Source organism: Uranotaenia lowii, chromosome 2 (assembly GCF_029784155.1).
Source record: "Uranotaenia lowii strain MFRU-FL chromosome 2, ASM2978415v1, whole genome shotgun sequence".
Taxonomy (NCBI): Eukaryota; Metazoa; Arthropoda; class Insecta; order Diptera; family Culicidae; genus Uranotaenia; species Uranotaenia lowii.
Window position 1 is genome coordinate 217,201,594 of NC_073692.1, and position 19,770 is coordinate 217,221,363.

A 19,770-nucleotide genomic window follows, 5' to 3' on the forward strand; every position below is an offset into this window, starting at 1 on the left:
TAAAAAAAATGAACACACCAAGGAGAAACAAACAGTGTTATCGTAACCGAAGATCTTGAAATATTTCGTTAAAATAACTCTCGTTCAAGAATTTCTAGTGAATGCTTCCCTTCCACGTAGGTCCCACTTCACATCGTGAGGACTAGATTGTAATTAAAATGTTTCGACATGTGTCCCATGAATATTGTGTTTGTTTGTATGAATGTGAGCAAGGAGTTCCTTAGTTTCTAGTGGAAGATCTTTGATAAGGGACTCAATGATGCTGCATTTTAACTTATTTTATATTTAACTGCTTCAAATTTACCGGGCATGTATAAGGGTAGGTCGAATAAAGAAAAGCAAATTCTAGTGTCATTTAAATGGAAACTTTTACATTGTATTATGTACTTTCATAATTATAGTCAATTGAAGAAAATTTAACAAACTGACATTTTCTACCAATAAAATGTTCAAGAAATCCATTTTGTACAATGAATCGATATCAACATATGTGTTTTTCCTGTGTAACCTTCTTCCGGTGTGTGAGCAATCGCCGATCAATTAATCAGAGGTAAAATTTCGATTTGATCCACTCTAAAAATAATACCAGAAAAGTAGCACTAGTACCAACTAGCTTCCTTCCTTTTTATCACGACGATGGCCGGCGCTTGTCGTCTCGAATCAAATCTAATAGCTAGTTGTCGTAGGCTGCTATATTCGGCGACACCGAGCGGCAACAACCAGTTTCCTGATTCGAGTGGCTAGTTGAAACTGTTTTTTTTTCGTCGTCGGACTACCTTGACAATCGGTAGTGCGCGAGTAGTGCCTTCCTTCATCCGCTGTTGTTTGGCTGCTAGCTTTCATTCACAGTTCGCTGGCTCTAGCTAGACTCGAAAAAGTATGATGGCCCGCTGAATGGATGCGAGCGAGCCTATAATAAATAGGCAGTTTGCTGATCCAAAAGCCAAAGCCAGAGCCAGAGCCAGGAGAGAAGCAAATAATCGTGTCAAAATCAACCAGCCAGTTAGTCAGCCTGGCTAAAGAATTATAAAGTATTAGGCTTGAAAAGGCGAATTGTTGGCCTTGGTGTGGTGCCGGTGGTTTGCTGAAAAAGTTTCAGCACTTCCTCTCACCTTGCCATCCACTTCCGCACTCCGCCAAATGTTCCGTTCCATGCGGGTCGGTGTCTACCCATCAACTGATTGTAGTTATTTATTTAGTTCCGCGACGGTGGAGCCGACACGTCACTCACTAATAACATTATGTTCCTTTTGGAAAATGAAAAACTTTTGTGAGCTATTTATTAAATTTTATACTCCTTACTAAGACAGTAAGGAGTGATTCTACTTAACTGATAACAATTTCGATGTCTTCATATTACAGTCTTCTGAAATTTTATTTTCATTATTCTATATGTTATGTTACATCAAGGTCAATGAATATATTGACACTACTAGATTGGACACAACTTAATCCTAATTCGCGCATCAAAATGGACTGGACGAAATTCCAAAAATTTGGTATCTTTGAGTTATCGAAAGTATTGTATACAGTTTTGTAGAATGAAATTTCTTCACAAAATGTATCACATTTGAGTGATGCTTTCCAGTGAAACGCATACGCATCAAGCGAAAAAAACCAGATATCTCGTATTTGGTCCGCAATGTGTTAATATGACTCTATAAGAAATTCTTCTTGAACCCCCAAATACATTAATTCATGCGACATTTATTGCGGAAATTGCACCCATGTAAACTCCTGTGCAAATAGCGCGCGAGCGTCAGTTTTAGTATTTTTTCGTAATATAACAGTTTGTTTACATTTTGTTTCATTCGACGTAATGAAAGCTCACGCAAGAAATAGTTTTCACGCAGTGACATTTTCGCACTGACGCACACACGCTGAATTTCGAATTACATTTCTAAACAGCATAATCGTTGTTGTTTTGAACGATAATTATTATTAAATGTAAACCAGAGTTTATGTTATCTTATTTTAATCGCCGCTGGGATAATTAAAGTTGACCGACCTGCATAAGGTTGGAACAAATATTAATGAAGTAATGAAAAAAAAAAACGAAAATAGAACAAAATGACAGCGTTGCTAGCAAACCGAAAAAACCGGGAAATTTAAAAATATTTTTTAATGAATTTATAAATTTAAAAATAGTTTCCAGCATTCTCGATATAGATTTACCTCATGAATATTTATTTTCGTTCATTCGTTAACAATGTTTAAATAGCTTTTCTAACTCATTGTGGACAAGATACGAGATATCTCGTTTTTTTGCTCTCCGCAAGTGTGCTACACCTACCAGCATAACTCAAATGTTATGAATTTAATAATGAAACTATAATCGACAAAACTCAACACAAAATTTTTGGTAACTCAATGATACTATGTATCTACACCTTGGTGCAGTAGTTTCTGATAGATATATAAATTGAAGAATTTCGGTGTTACTGTGTTCCCTAATAACCTTCTATGTTATCTAGTTTCCGACTACCAGTTTTAGTTTCCGACGTCATATGATTGAGGGCTCGATATACATGTTTCGTTTAATTATTTTATGCAATATTTTTGAACAGAGCTACAACTCTTAACTCTATTATGGGGTTCAGCGGGGGGTTGGACAGGACATCAAACGATCGGAAGACTGATATACAATGGATTGTTGATTCAAGCCAGCCGGAGTATCTCGACAAATTTAGAATCATGAGAAGGTTACTTAAGAACCTTTTCAGAATTCTTTATTTGTTTCGAACAGTTGGAAGGGAGTGAGATGAGTCAAACCTGTCCCAAGCCAGTGGTAGCGGACCCCTTGGTTGTGCTGCAATTATTGTTGATGAGTTAAGCATGAACAATATTTGAATATGCGATCAAGACTTCCCGTACCGCCTCGGGTCGAAAGACCTATCAGCCACTGGTGGGTTTTCATACATACATACATACATATTTTTGAACAGAGCTACAACTTTCTGACAAATTTTTAAGTTACGTTTTTTGTTGTGTTTTTCATTTAAAGTGGCCAGAGGAATGAAGCTTTCTATCGCAAATGTTTTGTTTTTCATTCTTCCTACGTTTAAATTCGGCTTAAAGTTGCCTGAGCTGGAATATATGTCTTAATTTAAAAATTGTGTCGAAAACAAGCTGCTGTCGAAAGCTTAGTTCTCTACCCTGGTACAAAATAATAATTTTCTACCCTGATACAAAATATATCTTATCTTATTCACAATTTTCTATATTTTCCCCAATTTCCTCCTATAGTTATAAAATAACAAAATATTGCCCTGCAATCTGATGATTTTAAATTTTGTAAGACAAATCCCCATTCAAGTTGACAAGCTAACTTAATATTATATTTAGATGTATCAAACAAAAACGGAGACACACATATAAGATTTCAGTGAAACTTCATATTTCTTTGAAGAGATCAAAATTCCACTTAACACTGAGCGTACATCTTTCAAGGTTATGATAACTAGCATCTTACAAATGCTAAAACCACCAGCCCACAAAAAGAGTGCTATGTTTGCCATGGCCGGGAATCGCTCTCATGACCTCTGGCTTAGAAGACTTAAACGCTATCCTCTAAGGCACTACAAACTGAGAAATTGTTTTTCTACAACTCTTTGTACAAATTCTAGAAAAACTGAAAGTTTCAAAGTGGCTCAAAAGAACCACAAAACCAATTTAATTTCAAGGTCAAGTTAACTGGATTTGTTCTTGCAAAATTGTTAAAATTGTGAAGCAAAACAATGAAAAAGTAGATGCCAATTGCGTTGGATTACCAAATTTCATGAAAACCTGAAAATTTATGCTACATTTAAAAGATTTCGAAGTATTTTTCATGATTTGATACCGGTTAACAAGTTTTGAGTAACAATTGTGTTTGGGGTTTACATTGATTTTTTTATTCACCATGATTTTATATTCAAGAACGAATATAATAAATACCTGGAGAATCATCAGTTTTAACTGTGGAAAAATCGGAAAAACTTTGGAATTTCAAAACAAAAATCGCCAGCAAAATCCGAGCAATATCGGGCAAATTTGGTTAAAACTCAGAAATTACTCATCAAAAATCAAAAAAAGGAAATAAAAATAAAATTTTCATCAAAACTCATCGATTTTAAATCGGCTTCCAAAAAACCTTTTGACCACTTTCAATCGGAAAGTCGGGATTTGAAACTAATCGGGAAAATGCAGAAAAAAGTCTGGGAATTTCTCCAAGAAATAGGAAATTTTTGGCTCAGCTGCTCTGCGCATATATTTCACTGCCTTGGAATATTCCAGAATTACTGAAAAATGGTAACTTTTTAACTCATCCCATAAAATAGATCTCCTAACTTCGACCAACTCGAAAATGATAAAATTGTAGAATTCATATCAGTTTTATCGAGAAGTAGCTGATAGAAATAAGAGAATTCACCGTTCGAATTCCTTTGCGGTTTTTAATTTGTAAAATTTCGTTTAGCTAGCGTTTTTTTTTGTTAAAGCAACGGAATGTTTTGGCAAAAACTTCAACCATCAACTATTTTGTTAGTTTTAAAGATCACGAATATTATGTACCAAATTTTTAAATGACCACATTTCAGCAATTAAAATTTTAAATTCAAAGCGGTCTATTTAAAATTGATACAAGTTACAACATATTTGAAAAAGCCCTTATTTTGGAATTTAAGAGAAAATTAAAAAAAGAATAGTTAGCACTAACACGATGCATAATTTAGTTTTGAGTGACACTTTTTTTAATTGAAATTCCCTAGCAGCTGATTTTCTGAAATAGTTGAATCTTTGAATCGGAAAACATTTCTCCACATGTGCTGCACTTCCCTTCTTCCTATCGACTACATGAACTTAGCCGGCGTTGTTATTGTTTGTTTATTTGTTGTTGTTTTATTTATCCTTGCAATTCAAGAAACAATCTAATATTATTGTATACATTTCAATTTTTTTAAATTATTTTTTTAATATCAACCCCCTTGTGATGTCTTAACTACGAGTCGAGTTACAAGAGGAGAATGTCAAATTTAGCCCTAATAAGAAACAGTTTAACAACAATATACCTTTTTATCTTATTCATACTCTTAGTATGAAATTATCGATGAACAAAATCTTTCTACTTTGTTTAAAATACCTCAATCAAAAAATAACATTGAATTTCAAACTGACCTAATGGATTGAGCCATTGCAAATAAACGAATTAAAAAAAATGAATTTCAAATGTATATTTTTTATATTCTTTTGTTCACTGTTTTAATTTAAAATTCCCATAAATTATTCGAACCGGTTTTTCAAACTTTGCGCGTTCTTTCAATTTAGTTGGTTTTTTAAATGTTTCTATAGATTTTAAAATAAGTTTTCTCGTTAGTAAAAGATGAAAAAGGCGCAGAATTGGAGCCGGTGACAGTGAGGTTTTTTTAAATGAAAATCTTCTTGAATAGACTATAATTTTTAGGTTTAGTGAAAAATTTATGATGAAATTACTAATTAAAAGTGGAAACGATTAAAACTTTAATTATTGTTTCTTGTTGTTGTTAAGAAACGGGAATTTTGTTAGACCATGCGGGAAATAGTCGGGAAAAATGCGGGAAATCAAAAATTGAAACTGAGTGGCCACTCTGCAATTTATAAAACTTGCTCAAAAAATTTCGTTTTTTAGCCTAAAAAATCACAACCCAATATATTTCCCCAAGGGGGGGCGGTTTTCCCTTTATAAGACAACCAGCGAATCTTGTAATAACCACTGCGAAAAAATATTGATATTTTTTTTATATGTAGGTATACCTGGTATTTTAGAATTGTCACTTTAAGAGCTCTTTAAAAAATTTCTCGTTAAATTTTTTCAATGAAAATAATACACACTTTGTTGAGAGATGAACACGTAGAGAAAAAAATTCAAGTTATCTTCATTTTTTTCCTGACCTTCTAAATATTAGCGCTCTGGTATTTTATAATTTATCGGAAGTGTTTTACTTTTCATCGATAAGCCCGATAAACAAATTAAGAAACAAAACTAACGGGCATTGAATTCTTCATTGGGGTATTTTACTGAATCGGGATTTGGAAATTCAGTATTATAATTTTCAAATTTGGAAACACAATATATAAAATCAACACTTCAAATCAGTTTCTAAGTTCTGGAACCGAATTTTATTTGATTTGCTCGTGAATTTAAAGTTTTCATTCAAAATTTTCAATTTTAAATGTATTACAACAAATAAATAACAAAGAAAAGTGATTATTCTTTGTTCATCTTCACATAATTACCAATGTTTTAAATTATTTTGAATTTTAAAGAAAATTATGAAATGAAAGGTTAATTCTGAATGTTAATACTCTTCTTTCGTGAACAGTCTCAATCACTTGCAATTGAAATAGCCAAGCTTTCAGATTAAGAATATCAAACCTTAAACAAACATTTTAATTAAAATTTCAATACTATTGTGTAGATGAGCTGAAAGCAGTATCGGTGACATAATTTCTCTAGATCTAGAAATCCAGGAGTTTTGGTTAAAAATCACTAAAACATCTTCTGACTGTTTTGCATGATAGAATGCCTTGTTGCCGAAAAATAGTGGAATGATAAGGAAATAGTTTTAATTCACAAGGAAATTTTTGGTCTTTTTTCGCTTCTTATTTTCGGCATTGAGAAATTTTAAAACTTAGCAGTTCAGATTGAAATCGATCAATGATAACACTAGTTTACAAAATTTTAAAAAAAACTTGATTAACTGACCAACAATTTTAATGTAAAATCGGACGCTGAATCCGAAAATGAAATTCAAAAAAATCTCAGTAGAACCGTTTTTGAGTTATGCTCCAAATATGAAATTTCGAAAAAATTAAAAAAAGTTCTTGTACTTAGATTAAAATATCTCGGACGGCATAACAGCAATTTGAAATCCCTCTTTTGCATATTGAAGGTGAATAAGTTTTCTATCGATCATCTGAACACTGTTTTTGCGTTTGACCAACAGTATTGCTGATATTAGTAACTTTATGAGATGAGAAAATTTGTTTCAACGAAAGTTTTAGACTCGATGGTAGCATTTAAAAAATCTGATTTTCTTTTGCGCTTAAATGTCAATTTAAAAAAAAGATGTCATGTGGTTATTTATCAAAATCGGTTGAAAATTGAAAAAGTTATGGCTACTTTACCACAACTGAAATTTTTGGAGTTTTTAATAATTTAACGAACCGCAGTACACTTATCATAGTATAGGAAGAATGAAACATGATAAATCTCACTCGCTCCAATTCAAAATTATCAATTAGCTTACCAGAAGGTCACATGCCAATTTTCGGGAAGATCTGACCATAGGGAGGAGTTGCTTAAGTCTCAAACGTGAATAAAATTTTGAGGTATTTTGCCCGGAAGGAACGAAAAATACTGGTTTTTCATCAATAACTTTTTTCATCACTAGCTGATTGTTTTTTATGGTTGATTTTCTTAAAGCCTAAGTTGAGACAAATATTTCACCCGAAGACTGTAACTCGATTGGATTTGAAACAGAAAAGTTATTGCGGTTCAAACGTCGCAAATTTTGTCCAACACGCAATGAGTACTTTTTACGCATTGCGTTTTATACGACAATTTTCGACCAAAACACAATCTTTGAACCGCAATAACTTTTCTGTTTCAAATCCAATCGAGTTACAGTCTTCGGGTGAAATATTTGTCTCAACTTAGGCTTTAAGAAAATCAACCATCAAAAACTATTGGCTTGTGATGAAAAAAGTTATTGATGAAAAACCAGTATTTTTCTTTCCTCCCGGGCAAAATACCTTAAAACTTTATTCACGTTTGAGACTCAAGCAATCCCCCCTATGGTCAGATCTTCCTGGAATTTGGCATGTGACCTTTTGGTAAGCTAATTGATAATTTTGACTTGAAGCGAGTGAGATTTATCATGTTTCATTCTTCCTATACTATGATAAGTGTACTGCGGTTCGTTAAATTATTAAAAACTCCAAAAATTTCAGTTATGGTAAAGTAACCATAACTTCTTCAATTTTCAACCGATTTTGATAAATAACCACTTGAAATCTTTGTATTAAATTGACATTTAAGCGCAAAAGAAAATCAGATTTTTTAAATGCTACCATCGAGTCTAAACTTTCGTTGAAACAAAATTTTCTCTTAAAAAAGGCGTTTTATATAATTTTTTTTCTCATAAAGTCACTAATATCAACAAAACTGTTGGTCAAACGCAAAAACAGTGTTCAGATGATCGATAGAAAACTTATTCACCTTCAATATGCAAGAGAGGGATTTCAAATTACTGTTATGCCGTCCGAGATATTTCAATCTAAGTAGAAGAACTTTTTTTAATTTTTTCGAAATTCGGATTCAACGCCCGATTTCACATTGGAAATGACCTTCAGTTTACTGAGTTCAAAAATGCTGTAAACTAGTGTAATTAATGAAGTAACTAACCGGAACAACAAAAAATGCTTAATCTTTTCATTATCCTTTATTCATTCAACGATGCTGGTCAGAGGGAAGAATGCTAAAAAGTAACAAATTCCCGAAAAAAAAACAATAAAGATTTCGCCTAGATAATCTTCGTATTTTACAAAATAGGAAAACATACTTACCTACTATAGACACGAATGCCATAATGCTGGTGAAGTGTCAAAAATAAAACCAAAAAAAAAAAATACTTACCTACTTCTAGAATTTTTTCTCATGGTAAATTACTCACAGTGTTTATGAAAATTGATCATTAAGTTAATATCTTTTTTTCTAATTTTTTTTTGATATTTTACACTTTTGCTAAAAAGTGTAAAGATTTTTTCAATGAACTTTGCATTTTCAAAATTTATACCGGAAAAAAGAGCTGAAAAAAATAATACAAATTTGCATTAAGAGCTCCTAAACAAGTTGAAATTAGTTTTCAAATTCTTTGCACTTCGGAAAATGTGAATTTTGTTTTCTTGTGTTATAGTTTTGAATGCAGATTTTGGGTTCTAGAGATGAATTTGAATCTCTATCGCCAACACCAATTCCTTAAACAGCTGATAAATGAATACTTTTTTGTTCCTTTTTGGCACTTCAAACTCATAGGAAACGCAAAAGTCATAAAACGTAATCTCTTTCTTCGATTCATTGTTGCTGAAATCTCTTGAGAGGATTTTTTTAAATTTAAACTCTTACTATAAATATTTTATATTCGATTTCTGTTTGGCAGTATTTGTATTTTTTCACACTCATCCATAATATGAATGTTTGATGTGATACATTTCAAAAAGAATTAAATGAAATGTTTGAATGGTGGATTAATTGAAGGTGAAAAATTCTCGCGAAAGAGAATCTTTACTGTGATTCAGAACCTGATTTTTTATTTTGCAATTGAAGGCAATAAATGTATGATGAAAGCAGAACAAATATTTTAAGTATTTCAGTGTTATAACCATTTTCACCCCCCTATATGACTTTTCCAAATTTTCCATTTCATTAAAATTCAAAACAAAATCAAGAACTCAGAAGCTCTGAATTTGAAGCAAATACTAAAATTTGTTGCGATTTGCACTAATTTGAGGGAAATTAGTGACAATTTAAAAAAAAAAGTTGTCCCTACATTTTATTTACAGCAAATTCCAAGTCAACACTCAACAACATGCTTTTGTTGAGTAACTTATCAACAAAAGTTATTTGGTATAATTCAGTCCAGGGAATCCTAAGTTACAGCTGCTTGAGTTTGGTGGACCGACTTTTTTCAATATTGAGCCTTTTAAGTGATAAATAAACTTTTTTGTTGAATAAACACTCCCACGGAGTGGAAAATTTTTTAAATTGGAAAGCACATCTTCTAAGAAAAGTTCCAACTTTTTATAGAAATTCGAGCTTTTGCGGGTATTTTGTAATTTTGTAGGACCGCGCCTGGAAATATCCGAGCATACCCGGATAAAATCGGGCAATCTGGCAACCTTTGTGTAAAACTTCCCGGATTTTGCCCAACTTTATTCAGATTATTTGCTAAATCAAATAAAAACTCATCTTTGAACATTTTAAATTTCGTGTTAAAAAATTATTTTTAAGAGTAAATTTAAAACTCAACATAAATTTTGGTTTAATCCTTAGATACACCCACAAATGAAACCCTACTCCAATAATGAACTTCTTATAAGGTGAAATTATCGGTATAAGATTCGGCATCGGTCCTCCCATCGTAACCGCATTGTATATATCTGAAATAAACCAAAAAAACATATCCCATATCCTGTCACAAGACTAAGCAGATGGAAACAATCAGCCAGCAAGGATATTGTCGAATGATGTACCGAGCGCTGTGTGTTTATGTAAACCGGCGTTTGAAATAAGCATTCATTGTTACCAACCAACGCACACAGGAGTATTTCACCCAAAAACCTGGCCAAAAGTCAAAATTTAAAAATGAACTATTACTATGATTTTTTGTTTATTTGTTTCTCGAATACATTTTACACCATGTACCAGTCATTTTTTCAATATTTAGTTTTTTACGAGCAATAGCGGCTTTCGGAACTTCAATTTTTTAAGCAACTGGAATTTTACAACAAACTGTATAAAAATCGCGTAACAATTTAACATGTGATTACTGGTTTCAGAAGTGACTTAACAATAAATTTTGAAAAGGAGAATTTAAACGAATGTTAGAATGTTATATTTAGGGATAAGTGGTTGCAAAAAAGTAATTCGGGTACTGTATATGGAACTTTCAAAAACTCTTTATTTTGTTTGTAGTTTTCAAAGCTTGTTTTTGTTAAATAAGTGTTTTTGTTTATGTTCCCAGCAAGTCCCAGTAACAAATTTTACATCATGTGAAAATTCATAACTTCATGAACCGTGTACAAAAAAAACTTCGCATACTTACGCACTCGTGATATTTTCAATGTTAAATTTGAAAATTTCCTTCTTTTATGTAAAATCCTTTCAACACGCCATGTTTATTTTTTTCAGTTGCTCAAAAGAAAAAATAGTTTTTCAAATTATAGTTCAAAATTGTTGTTTCGTGCTTATGGCAAATCATTTATATACCTAATTATAAATTTTCATTGATGTGGAACATGTATAAAATTCGCAGTGTTGTTTTTGAATTTTTGAAAGTTATACACTTTTCTATTTTTTAATGTTAACAAAGAAAACTCTTGGGTTAATAGTTACGGATTTGAAATCGAGAATTTATCCAAATTAATTTGAAAATTTTCGTTTAGAAAATGAACGTTCATTTTTCACAGCTGAGCTGTTTAGAATAAGCATACAGTATAGAGTATCGAGATCGCTCTATAGAAGCAAATTTTATATTTTTAGAGAAAAGGGTCATTAAAATTTCACGATGTGCTCCAAATGGACGAAAAAATAAGCGCCTATGGATGTTTTAGGCTATACAGCACAAATGAAATCAGGGCAGCAGGATAATCGCATGCTTAAAAATAATCAAAAAAGTTTCTCAGACACCTGGTAAAGCGGCTGAATTGTAGAATTATTTTGAAGCCCATTACATAGAGAAATTACAAAAAATTGTCGATACAAACCTGAATAGAAATCAGTACAATCAAGTAGCAAGAAAATAAGTGGATTTTCACTATAATATTTCAATGATATTTATATTTTCAATCGGAAGATAATATTTGAAGTATCAAGTGGACTGATATCGACTTTTTTTATTATAAGGTAGCTTAAAAATCACTGCTAGGTGATTGAATTAGCTAAAATTATTCTTTTTAAACTCAAATAATATTTCATTAGTCTTATTCTAAGATATTAAAACGCATAACTGAGTATAAACATCACCGTGATTTTTTTAAAGTTTTGTGCTTTAAGTCCATATTTTGATGTAGGGTGTTGTTGCCGTTCAGTACCCATTTAAGCATTGATTCTTTCAATTTTTGGCACATATTGTTGATATAACCATCAGCAATCTGGATACCACAGACATAATACCATTGTCTTGGATTAATGTTCCTACCCCTGCACAAAATAGAAACCCCCCTCATCGTAGTGCTCCATAGACAGAAGATGATACCAGTCTGGAGCCCAGGGTGAAAAATTATAATTCAAAATTCCCAAAACACAAAGCTTTCTGCAAAATTTGAATTTATGATACAAAACGTCAATAAAATAAAAAAGCTTTCATGAAAAAAAAACAAAGTTGTTTTAAAGAGTGAGAAAAATGTGGCAATTTTCGTTCACCAACTGACACATTTGGTAGGTTAGAATTAAGATTACGATTCCTACTATTGTTTTCCTGTCCTTTTTTTTGCATTTCAACATGCTAATTCTTCATTTTAGGTACAAAACTCGACAAGAATCACTTTTTTTTTTTTTTTTTTTTTTTTTTTTTTTTTTTTTTTTTTTTTTTTTTTTTTTTTTTACGCTTTATTTATTGAGGGATTAACCTTCAGTTTTCACCCTCAGTATTAATATATAAATACTGGACGTTACAGAGTTTCTTAAATTTGGTCGTACAATGCACTTTGCTTAAGGAATTTTATCACTATTTTTTCACTTTGTTTGTTGTTTTTCAACATATTCACTAGTCCACCTCCGGCGTCGGGAAAAATATTAGCTCTTTGCATGTCGTACTTCCTGCAGTCCACCAATAAGTGTTTAACTGTGATTAAAACACCACATGTTACACACGTTGGGGCTTCAGTTCGTTTCAATATGTGTTTATGGGTTATCTTGCTGTGTCCAGTCCTTAACCTTGTAAGAATTTTCTGGTCCTTCTTCAGCGCCGTGTCTATCCATTTCGATGTTGATGATTTGATTTCTCTTAGTGTTGTTTCCTGTTCGTTTTTCCAATTTCGTTCATGTGCCATCCACAGTTGATGTTTAACCCATTTAAGCGCGTCCGCCTTGGGTGTTTTTCTGGATATCCTTTCTCCTTCTCTGCCCAAATTTGCCAATTTGTCTGCTTTTTCGTTGCCAAGAATGCCAACGTGACTAGGTATCCAGACCAATGTCACGTTTCCTTTGTTTCTATGTTTTTGAATATCTTGAATAATCGGATGTTTTATCCCAGATTCTAAGGCTTCTAGTACACTAGCTGAATCAGAATATATTATCGTTGGAATACTCGCTTTTTCTACAGCTAGCGCAATCGCTGTTGCTTCAGCCGAGAATATTGAAAAAGTGTCAGGTAGCCTGTTAGAAACATTGTTTTCGGTTGGACTAAATACGCCAAAACCGACTTTTCCATTTGAAAGAGATCCATCTGTGAAGGCTTCTCTTTTGTGGGGGTACACTGTATTTTTTAAGTTTGAAAATAAAGCAATTGCTGCTGCCTTGTTTCCACCCGTTTTATATTGCCTTTTGATAGTCCAATCTATTATAATAGGATTTTCAAACCAGTCCCTGGTTAATTCGGAGCGAAGTTTTGCTATAGGAGGTAAACGGCAATTTGATGTTCCTTCCAGTAAGTTGTTGGCTCTATTTAAAATAAAATTTTCACTATGCTGTGCTCTTTCAGCAATCCATGCAGCTTTCCTTGCCCAATTTTCAGCAACAAGGAATTCGAAAGGAAGTACTCCGTTTTCCACGTAGAGCGCTTTTATTGGCGTTGTATAAAATGCACCGGATACAGTTCGCAACATGTTGTGGTATATTGTTTTCAGGGTGAGTATTTCGTGTGGTTCAAAAATTTCCAAACCGTAAAACAGCTTGGATATCACAGTTGCATAACCAATTTTCATAAGTGTTTCTCTACTTCCGAGGCTACTGAGAGTTTTTAAAAACCTTATCCTAATTTCACAGTCTTTTTTTAAAACTTTCAAGTGGGCGCTGGCATTTCCTTTTTGGTTTAAGTTAATTCCCAAGATCCGTGCATTTCTTTTTCGCTGAATTTCTGTTCCGTTTATCGATAGATTTCTCATTCTAAAGAAATGGTGGCGACCTTTCGTGTTTGAGCATGTGTGTAGGAGGGAGCTTTTTTCTGCATTTATCGTGAAGCCATTTTTGTCGGTCCATTTGATTATAGTATCTATACCTTTTTGTAGTTTTTTTCGACAAATTGCAGCGAACTTACTTCCACATATAAGCAGTATATCATCAGCATAAATTAACACCATGATGCCTTTTGGAATTAATTTGAAAACTTCGTTAATGACCAGTATAAAGAGAGTTGGTGAGATCACTGAACCTTGTGGTACTCCTGTTTCTTGTGGCCGCACGGAGGAAAGTGATCCGTCAACAACCACTCGAAACGTTCGGTTGCATAAAAATTTTGTAACCATTTGATAGGTTCTATTTCCCACTTTATATTTTTCCAAAGCTTGTAAAATGCCTGGACGCCATGTGCGATCAAACGCTTTCGATAGATCTAAGGAAACAATTTCCGAATGCTGTCTCTCTTGACGATGTTCTGTCAATATGTCTTTTAATTGACTCAAATAGCTCGTGGTACCTCTACCACTTCGAAATGCGTGTTGATTTTTGTGAAGGATTTTGTTTTTCTCTAAATAGTGCTGTAATCTTTGGTTTATCATTCTCTCATAAATTTTTGCCATGCATGAAGTTAGAGAAATTGGTCTAAAACCTTTGGTATCTCCGGGTTTGGGTATTGGGATTATTCTACTTTCGCACCAATCGGATGGATAGTCTCCGTTTCGCCACAGATCGTTAAATAGATTAAGTACAATCTTTTTTGCAATAGGTGCCATGTTAGTTATCATGCTATACGTGATTTCATCTGGTCCTGCAGCCTTACTTTTACATTTACCTAACGCTACATTCAATTCAATGGCTGAGAAATCTGAATCCATTATTTCGTTGGTAGCGATGAAAGGGGGAGGTGAAAATGTATTTCTTCTTAGAGTTTCTGGATAGTTGTTCAAAGAGAAGCTTTCTTGGAATGTATCGGCTAAGTGGTTAGCAATTTCGTGAGTATCTTCCGTGAGATTTCCGTTGATAGTCATTCTCATTTTATTGTAAGTCTTTTTACCGGTAATTTTTTCAAACCTTTTCCAAATAACAGAAGCTGGTGTGTGGGCATTGAAAGAACTGGCAAATTCTTCCCAAGATTTCTTTTTTCCTTTAACAATTGCTGTTTTTGCCTCCGCTCTAGCTTTCCTGAATTTTTCGTTTTTATCATTCCAACTGTTATCCGTTTTAAGAGTTTTTAGTAGAATTTTCCATGCCTCTTTTCGTTTTTGGATAAGTTGGCTGATTTCTACAGTCCACCAGGAAGCGTATTTTGGAGAGGTATTTCCTGTCGTTCGAGGTATGGCACGTTTAGCAGTTTCGAAAATAGCTTGAGTGATATTTTTTACGTTAAGATGCGAGACGGAGAGGAGTTCATCGCCTATTTCAAGATGATATTTCTCCCAATCGGCTTCTTTGATTTTCCATTTTTCTACGACAGGTAGTTCAGGGCAAATACTGTCAAGAGTAACCGAAATTGGAACATGATCACTGTTTACTGGATCGGTATAGGTTGACCATTTCAACCTTTTAAGAATCGATGTAGAAGCAAAGGTAACATCAATTGAGGTGTCTTGACAGTCCCGAGTTGGACTAAATCTTGTTATTGAGCCATCATTTAGTGGAACCATTTCGTGATCAGCTGCCCATGTCGAAATTTTGTCACCCATATTGTTAGTGCAAGTGTCCCACGTGAAATGACGCCCATTGAAATCTCCACCAACAAGAAAGGGGGGATTAAGGTTTTCCATCAATGCTCTAAGTGATCTGTCTGCTGTGTTATGATAGCCTGATTTTAAATGATTATATATGCATATCAATGTTACTTTTATCGGGGAAAGTAACTTGACTGCCACCGCAGGAATAATGGAATCTATTTCGAGAACTTCATGAGGTGCTTGTTTCAAAATACACAAGACCGCATGTCCTTTTTTGGAGTTGGGACAAAATTTGGATGTATAAATAGTGTAGTTATTTTCCAAAAGGGAGTTGTAAGAGTCAGTCAGGGTTTCTTGAAACATTATACTTATCGGTAGGTGGTCCCACAGCAGTTTCGTTAGTTCCGCTTCATTTCTCCAGAAGCCTCTGATGTTCCATTGGAAAATCAGATGTTGACCTCGAGACCTAGCAGGTCGAGATGTGTAGACCGGTTGAGCAGGCGGAGATAAAAGTAGTGTTTGGTTCATTGCTGGTGTAGTTCGAGCGGGTCCTCTGCTTGTGCCTTCACCAGGGTCGCATAGTGTCGCATGGTTATTTGATGATCTGTGAAGGTGGATCGAGTTTGAAACTGTTCTGTGGGGGTTGGTTAAGGAACTTACCCGCAAATGTCCCGGGTGCCCCCGTACGGCACACTCCCGACGAACATCTGGCGTCCCAGGATCATGCCAGGCAGCCGACGGGGGGCGAAGGCTTTGGGACAAAGTTGCACACATCTGGGCTGTGGGAGGAGGTTCACCTTCGACGGGTATGAGGATTGCGTCCCGGAGGGATCCCCTGCCATCCCACATATTACCCGGGATCCGTACTACACTTTCGGAGATCCCGTGCCACAGATGGCCTGGAAGCTCCCTTAGTTTTTGATGCCTGTTTGTATTTTTAGTGTTGGTAGCTAGTTGGGTGGTTGAGGTGAACGTTGTTGATTCAATTCCTGTACTCAGTTTACTTGCGAAAAAACTGATCCTTAGATTGGGATCCTTGTTGTTCCTCTCGTTGCTCTCCTTGTTCCATTCCATCATCCGAATCTTCTAGAGTTTCTTCTTCCTCTTCCTCTTTTTCCTCTTCTTGTTTTGCGTTTTTATTTTTCTTTTTGTTTGCTAGCGGAGATTGTGGTCCTCGCTTTCCTGGTTTCTCAGAATTTTTCGATTGCGATTGATTGGTTTTGGTTGTTTGTCTTGTAGACATTGGAGGTGGCAGGGTAACTGTAGGTTTTTTTGGAACTGATTTTGGTGCTTGAAATCCTAATTTAGGCTGTTGCTCTTGTTTTTGTTGTTTTTGAAGCTGTTGTTGAAGTGCTTTGTGAAAATTTTCTTGCTGTTGATTTGAAACTGGTGTTGTCGTACCGGATCGGCTTGTGGGAGTAGTAGCTTGACTGCGCTCCTTAGTTGGAGTCATAGCTGGCGAAATATTGTGTTCTCGTAAATAATTTTTCACTCTTTCTTTATACATAGAGAATTCCGTTTCTATCTTAGCATATTTTTCGTTTTCTTTCATTAGGATGTCCACTTTTTCCGTAAGATTTTTCAAGCTGGCAACCAGCGTTTCAATAAGCTTATCTTTTTGAACATTGTCCGCGTCGGCAACCGACGCATATGTGGGTCTAGCGTTTGGCAAGCTAACCCTCTTCCGAGCTTCCGCCCAGGAGATGGACTCATCCGTTTTAACACGAATAACCGCTTCCTCATGGCGATAAAGAGGACATTTCCTCCCCGCCGCGGAATGTTCATTATTTTCCTCGGGGCAGTGTGGGCAACAGAATTTTTCTTTGCATGCGTTGTCTGTATTAGAATGACTTCCAGAGCATCTGGTGCAACGGGTTTTTCCTTGACATCTTTTTTTAGTGTGTCTGTATTCTAGACAATTTCTACAAATCATTGGACTTTCATAGTACGTACGTACAGCGACTTTCATCCACCCAAAATATATTTCTTTGGGTAAACGTGTGCTGCCAAAAGTTAATACCATTAGAGGTGTATTTACTGGTTGCTTTTCAATAAATTTTGTAATTTTTCGCACAGCAATTACACCTTGATCTTTAAGTTGTTCTAAAATATCATTCTCAGTGATGTTAGTAGATTCCGGTTGATAAACCAGTCCTAATGTTTTATTCAAACCAGGATGTTCAATAATGTCTACAGTTGTGTTTATGTCTAGTTATTTGATATTCTTTAGCTCTTCTGCCAATTTAGGGTTGAAGGTGCTAAGTGTGTAACTTAAGCCCCTGCTATCTATCGCCATCTGTATCTCTGTTTTCAAGGATTTTCCTAATTTAGCTTCAATTAACGATGAAAACCAAAAAGGGTTGTTGGGAAGAGGGTTTGGGTTTTCTCCAGATCGTTTCACCATCAAAAAAATTTTGCGCCCATCAAACGTCGGGGATGGGGGATGAATCCACATGTGTTGTGGAACCCCCACCCCCGGGGGGTGCGCCAACCATGGCGCTCTTCTGCTAGTTCTTCTTACTTTTACTTCTTTGTATGTTTTCACTCCCAAGATCCACAATTTAAAAATAGGGGGGGGGGGGGGGAGGAGGGTACTAGTAACTAGTACGTTTTATATGTTTCACTACCAGGGTACCAAATTTCTCAAGAGGTGTGTCAAATTGCGCAGCAGCTCAAATCGGTTTACCCAGGATTTCACTCATATGCCACGCAACTCGTAGCTACCCGGATCCCAGAATAGCAGCAGAGGTAAATTAGATTGCTCTAATCCCAACCTAAACTTCAAAACACGTGCTTTCAATTGCTTCTTCCCTCTATTCTTTCTCCGCAACGCGCAACCGGAGCGCCACTCGACGCACTCGCGCTCTTCCTCTCTTTCCACAGCAAGAGTTCTAGTAAGCTTTTTATAGCATGAGCGAGCTTTCGCTGAGGGCTTTTTATATTGCTTACTCTCTTTTTTCGAAGGAACTCTGTTCCGTTTGTTGTACGTTGTACCCGTAAACACTAGCGCGCGCAAAACTACTTCGAATTTTGAGCCCTTCACATAGGCTGCCCGATATACGGGACTTCACGCACACTGTTTGTGCTTCGTATAGATATCTTTTGGGGACTATCTATAAGCTCTTCACCCTACTGGGGGGAATTATCGAAAAATATCACTCAAAATAACCACTCCGCACTCACGTCACTGTGTTAACTTTAATCAGAAAAGATTTTCCTGATGCTTATGCCTAAGCTCAACGATGAATTTAACCCGTTTATTACTTCCGACATGCGATTTTAGGAAACTTTCTTTGCCGAACGATTCGAAACATCTGACTCTGAAATCTGAATCTGAAATCTGGATCTAAGTGCAAGTATTGGAAATATGCAATTGCTAAAATGACTATCAAAGATGCATTTATTTCCAAAAATATGTCAAATATTTTTTTTTATTCACAAAGTTGTTGTACATTTATATATTCCATAATAATGGTTGTAAAATTTAGTGGAACTGTTTGAACTTCGAGTGAGTTTTTTTTTCGAAATCAGCTTTCCTACACTAAAACCCCTCTGGCTCTAAGAGCCTCATTTTTTGTAAATAAAAAAACTCAATTTTTAATGTCTGATTAGTCTCTTGTGATATTGGCTATTTTTAAAGTCTAAATAGAATCAATTAAAGCAAGATCAAATGGTTCCCCTATAGGAAAAATATGGAATAATATATTTTGGTAATAAAAATCGCATACATGAAGTAGAATTGTTTGGTTTTTTTTTATTACGCTTTGGAGAGAAACCATGTTTTATCAGAAATATACCTATAAACTGATTCAGACATCCCCGCAGCCGCTACGCATTTGAAATGGAAACTGAAATCGCTTCTGTTTACATTCATTGTGGGGAATAAAAGAAGAAATGGGAACGCTTTATTTTTGTGAAACATTACAAAGTAAGCTACTTAGCTGCCCCAGTTGAGGCAAGTCACATTAATTCCATTGAGGAAGAAAAACAGTCACGACGCGATTCACGTTGTCTGAGAGAGCCACCAAATGTTTGTTACGATAGCACACCACTCTATATGTAGGCAGGTATACAGATCGCTACGTAGTGCTGTTATCTCTATTTCATCGATGTTTTGCAGTTCGCAATCAGGCGGGCAAAACAAAATGTACCAGTACCAGTCAGTAAAATGCAAATGAATAATAATACCTCAACGCTACTACTAGGTATTGCTCTATGATGTCT

General features: G+C 34.9%; 1 protein-coding gene across 1 annotated transcript in view; it reads left to right on the forward strand.

The window, feature by feature from the left end:
* The window catches only part of LOC129744568 (ubiquitin-conjugating enzyme E2 R2), a 77,490-nt gene that overhangs the window by 22,591 nt on the left and 35,129 nt on the right, over nucleotides 1-19,770 (forward strand). The gene's annotated exons all lie outside the window — the stretch shown is intronic.